The sequence below is a fragment of the Mytilus galloprovincialis genome, chromosome 13 (genome assembly GCF_965363235.1).
Source record: "Mytilus galloprovincialis chromosome 13, xbMytGall1.hap1.1, whole genome shotgun sequence".
NCBI lineage: Eukaryota > Metazoa > Mollusca > Bivalvia > Mytilida > Mytilidae > Mytilus > Mytilus galloprovincialis.
Genome location: NC_134850.1, coordinates 73,422,812 through 73,428,811, shown reverse-complemented (window position 1 = coordinate 73,428,811; position 6,000 = coordinate 73,422,812).

The following is a 6,000-nucleotide window of genomic DNA, read 5'->3' as shown; positions in this document are numbered from 1 at the left end:
TTCATCGTCACTATGTAGGCCGAAAGAGATGAACACTTGTTATATTTGCATTGTTTAGCATATATATATATATACTGATAATCTTTCTACCACATTCATAATGTTTGCAGTCATCTTCCAGCACATAACAAGTCCTGTCTACATCCATTTAAACAGAAGAAATTTTTATTGTTTTACCAGCTGGACACGGACGTGTGGAAATCATACCGTAAGAAAAACGAAATGTTGGTTAAATTATTGGTAGTAATACTCATGTGGAATTTGATTGGTACGTATTTTACAATATAATTAAATTGATAAAATAGTTAGTGTTGACAAGGAACATAACCATTTCTATAAAAATTACAAGTTACTTAACATTTACACTTTATTATGATAAAGAAAAACGCACAAGAACGGCTAAAAAGGACAATTGTGATAGATATTTATAATAACTTCGTTATCGAGGACCGACGGGATGATGCGCGAACACCAAATTTTACTCAGTAATTCAATGAACATATGGTATCATTATTTGAATGAGCATCGTAAGTATGACAAGTTTGTTATTTTATCCACTTGATGTTGTAAGTATTAATTTTAATCTACTATAAGTTGCGCACAATAAGTTACACTACATCGAAATAACTAGTCTCTTGCTCTTCAACATCGTACCATTCTTTTAAAGCACTATTTTCTGCATTAGGAAATATCTGTACCAAGTAAGACATATGACAGTTGTCTCATTCCATGTGTTTGAACTTTGATTTTGCCATTTGATAAGGGATTTTCCTTTTTTAATTTTCCTTGGAGTTCGGAATTTTTTGTTATGTAACTTTTTGAAGATGTTGCTTTAATACCGATTTTGTTAAAGATAATACATTTGTTATAATACTAGACCGAAAATATCTCCACCGATAATAGCCAACAATATTGGCGTGAAGGATGCAATGATCATTCAATGCTCTAATTTAGGTCCGTGCGAAAAGATTATGTTTTGAAATCGCAATGTTACAATCGATAACAATATTCAAGTTTTTAGAATATCACTTTTCACAATATTTTGATCAGTGACGCTGAAATAAAAAAATAAAAATGGTAGAATAAAGTACGAAGTTGAAGAGCAAGAGACTATAGTTATTTCGATGTAGTGTAACTTATTGTGCGCAGCTTATAGTAGATTAATTAATTTGCTGTAATGAATAGCAGTGTACGTCAAGATTCCAGAGACCCACCAAAAAATCGGTGTAAATTAGATCTAAAAGATTTCGGTTTAAACTTTATTTTGAGATTGAATATATGTAGACGAAGAAATCTGAACAAGATTTAAGTTACTGTCGTTATTACTTGCTGCAGTAGTATCATAGATGAGTTAACAATTATATAGATGACAACAATTTTACTGTGAGAGAGAGAGAGAGAGAGAGAGAGAGAGAGAGAGAGAGAGAGAGAGAGAGAGAGAGAGAGAGAGAGAGAGAGAGAACTTTGTAAGCCTTTGTTTAAATATTCGATGTCCAAAACCCATATTTGACAATTACTATGTAAAAAGTAAAATCACGAAAAGTCCCTAATCAAATGGCAAAATCAAAAAAATCAAACACATCAAACGAATGGATAACAACTGTTATATTCCTGACTTGGTTTAGGCATTTTCTCATGTTAAAAATTGTGGATTGAACCTGGTTTTAAAGCTAGCTAAAGCTCTCACTTGTATGAATAAATGCAACAGTAGTATACCGCTGTTCAAAATTCAAAAATCAATAGAGAAAAAACAAATCCGGGTTACAAACTAAAACTGAGGGAAACGTATCAAATATAAGAAAACTACAACACAACAGAGACACAACACCGAAATGTACAAAAATGATGTAACACACACAGAAACGAACTGTAATGTAGCAAGGGCCATTTTCCTGACTTGATACAGGTCATTTTATGAAAAAAAATGGTGGGTTGAACCTGGTTTTGTGGCATGCCAAACCTCCCGCTTTAATGGCAGTGTGAATTATAACATTAAAATTACAACATTACACATTGTATGACAGTCGCATGTTTAATTATTTAAAATATGACAAGATACCACCACTTTTATATTTCAATCAGTAGATAAAGTACATAATATATCATATTACAATGAAAACCAGTCCTGGAAAAACTGATCTCTATTTCTTGGCCTCACATTTCAGCATGCATTCAAGATATGAGATTTAAAGAACTGTATCCATCCACACGCATGCGTTTCTCAGATACAACATTTTATCTTTTCCAACAGCCATCAACTGCTTTAGAGGAATGTACAGTAATTTGTGCACAAAACCCTACTTGTAGAACGGTTTTTATTTACCAGGACGTTTGTTTCGGAATATCCACGTTGACGCCAGATTCAAGCATGCGTTCAAAAGTACGGGCATTTGTTAAGCAACCAAGTGACGGTATGTAATGTTTAAGAGGTGTCCATGGAAAAACCAGGCAGTGGATGGCACATGACATATTTTTGTTTTCAATTTTTTTTCATCTATTTTATATCACAAATTCATTCTTTCTCAAAGTTAAATTTTGTTTTTTTATTAACTGCAACAAATAAAGAGAAAAAAAATACATAGAGAGCACTTAAAATTCATTGAAAAGGGAAGATAACTCTTTCCTGAGCCATCCACTGTTGATTCAAAAATATCTTTGACATATATATCCTTTGTATGATATAAACATTGCATTGGAACCAAAAATTAAGTGGGAAAATTTTTTTGTTGTGCCACCCATATCATAGGATTTGCCTGATATTTACTTGGACAGCCTCTTACATGATATCCATATCATAGGCAACAAAGAAGTTGACCGATTTCCAAGACAATAGAACATGTATGAAGAAATAGTTTAGATTGGAAAAATTTATGAAAGAGCTTTACAAAAGACGGCACAGTTTACAAAAGATACATAGTATAGACTATGTGACAAAACAGACAAGTAAACCAATAAAACAATAATACAATTAGTTGAATAAAGCAAAAGCAAAAGAAAAAAACGATAAAGTATGGCTGATTACTTCTACGTCATTTGATCTCTGTTAAAAAGTTGTTTTGTCGGCAATTTGAAAATAGTAAATATTTTGAAAAACATATATGAACAAGCAGCACAAATTTGTTCTTACAGTCATTTCCAGTCCAGCTTAAACGTATTCTGAATTGACTGAAAAGGCAACGTTTTCCATGTTTATCCCGTTGCCAAATTAGCTCTACCTCCTTGCGTAGTGTATGCAATGTACTTAGTTTTTGTTTGATTTCTTGCTGTATATCTCCTCATGGATGTATTAAATTTGAACATGGGTAGACTTCTGTTGCCGAGATTTTATCAGACGGATATTATATAAATATAGGAAGATGTGGTATGAGTGCCAATGAGACAAATCTACATTCAAGACACAATTTATTAAATGTAAACCATTATAGGTCAAGGTACGCTCTTCAACACGGACCCTTGACTCACCCCAAACAGCAAGCTTTATAGAGCACCAAAACAATTACTAGTGTAAAACCATTTAAACGGGAAAACCAACCGTCTAATCTATATAAAAAAAACGAGGAACGAGAAATACTTACGAATCTCATATAAACAGACGACAACCACTGAACACCATATTGGTTAACATAACCTTGACCCCATTTTCTTGGATCATTTTCAGTTTTATATGTGATTAGTAAAGAAGTCGAGACATTTCAGCTTGGACACCCTTGTTTGTATGTTTACTGTTTTTGGCTCACCAATCAAATCCTGTTTCCCGTCTGGTCAAAACAAATCCTCATAGTTCAGTATTTTTGTGATCTTACTTTTTTAATGATACCAGTTTTAAAAGATCTATCTAAAGGGTAAAATAACAGAAGTACCGACCTCAGAGGAAAATTCAAAACTGAAAGTCAAATGACAAAATCAACAGCGTCAACACATCAAACGAATGGATAACAACAGTCATATTCCTAACTTGGTACAGGCCTTTTCTTATGTTGAAAATGGTAGATAAAACCTTATTTAATAGCTAGCTTAACCTCTCACTTATATGACAGTCGCAATGCTGTGTTATAATCCCGATCACTATTGAAAAAACAAATTTGTAACAAAGAAACACAAATATGTAACAAAGAAACACAAAAAGGCTCCGTGTTGAAGGCCGAACCTTGGACTATATTGGTTTACTTTTATAAATTGTTATTTGGATGGAGAGTTGTCTTATTGGCACTCACTACACATCTTCCTATATCCATGTAGACAAATCACATTAGCAATAATGAAAGGTGAGAATACAAAAAAAATCCATATCACAATAGCACAATGACGGGATGTATAGGTGCATAGCCATGTCATATGTTACAAAGAAACACGAAAAGGCATTAAGTGAAAGTAAAGTATGATTCCTTCCAAACGCCACTATATATATATATATATATAAACGTCATATATGTATCACTTCATGCAATAAATTAAACCAAATACAATCTATCAGTCGCTTAAATGATGCAGGTGAATTTTTTCTGCCAAATTTGCCAACTCATGATAATAGATTTCCCAGATACTGTTAAGTCTGTTTCATATCTTGACTTACATCTAGAAATTGAGTTCATCTTCTCGATTATGAAATTTCCTTTTCTGTGTAGCAACATTCCAGTAGTGATATGATATTGATGAGCTTGCGTTTCTGGTCATGATGTTCTTAAGATAGGGTTGCTGCTGTGTAAAACCAAGGACTCCTAGTATGTAAAACCGTTCTTTGGAAAATTTAACAGACGACAACACGAGTTTGTTGGCAGTTATAGAATATTTCACAGATGACGGTGGAAATTTTCTAATTTTCATTACCACAATCCCATTCCCTTTTTCTTCAAAGTGACTGATTTGATTGTTCATCGAGTTTTGCTATCAAATAGAGGCGAAAGATAAAATGAGAATAAAAACTCGAGAATAAATGACAACAACATTGAATAACAAGAAAGAAACCAAAAGATAAATAACTGTATACAAAACATAGAAAACTAAAAACTGAAAGACTGAGCAACACGAAGCCAACCAAAAACCGTGAGTGATCTCAAGTAACACGACTTGTGCCACAGAGTCACCTTTTCGGTGTTATTGATATCATCATGGATTTTTGAAGGGGTTCCTGTTTCCAGTCTTCAGTTTTCTGTGTTGTGTTTGCTGGTTTTTTGTTGCTTTTCTTTCATTTGTGCCATGATTGTTTTCAGTTTGGCTTCGACTAATGAATTTCTCATTAATATCTTCCACTTTTCTATTCTATAGAGCTTTAAAACAGATATACTTGTCAGTGTCCTTTACACAAATCGAACTAACGAGCGAATATTCTGAGGATGACTTTATATGTGTGATGGTTGTTACTGATTATTTTATATGTACCCTCAGAATGTGATGGCTTGAAAGAGGGACGAAAGATACCAGAGGGAGAGTCAAACTCATAAATCGAAAATAAACTGACAACGCCAAGGCTAAAAATAAAAAAGACAAACATACAAATTAGACCGTTGGTTTTCCCGTTTGAATGGTTTTACACTAGTAGTTTGGGGGCCCTTTATAGCTTGTTGTTCGGTCTGAGCCAAGGCTCCGTGTTGAATGCCGTACATTGACCTATAATGGTTCACTTTTTCAAATTGTTATTTGGATGGAGAGTTGTCTCATTGGCATTCACACCACATCTTCCTATATTTATAAACAATAGTACACATGACACAATATAGAAAAATAAACAATAAACAACACGAACCCCACCAAAAACTAGGGGTTTATTAAGATAGGCTATGTATGACGATTAATACTGATGACTATTGTATTTTTATCCTCAGAATGTGATGGCAGGGACTTCGTTTATTATGACGGGTTATGTGTGATGGCTAGTACTGATAAACTGAACTGGTATGAAGCAAGAACATATTGTGAAAACCTAGATGGTCACTTATTGGTCCTGGATTCCGAACAAAAACTGAACAGCACAAAGGAGTTACTACAAACCTACTGTACGTT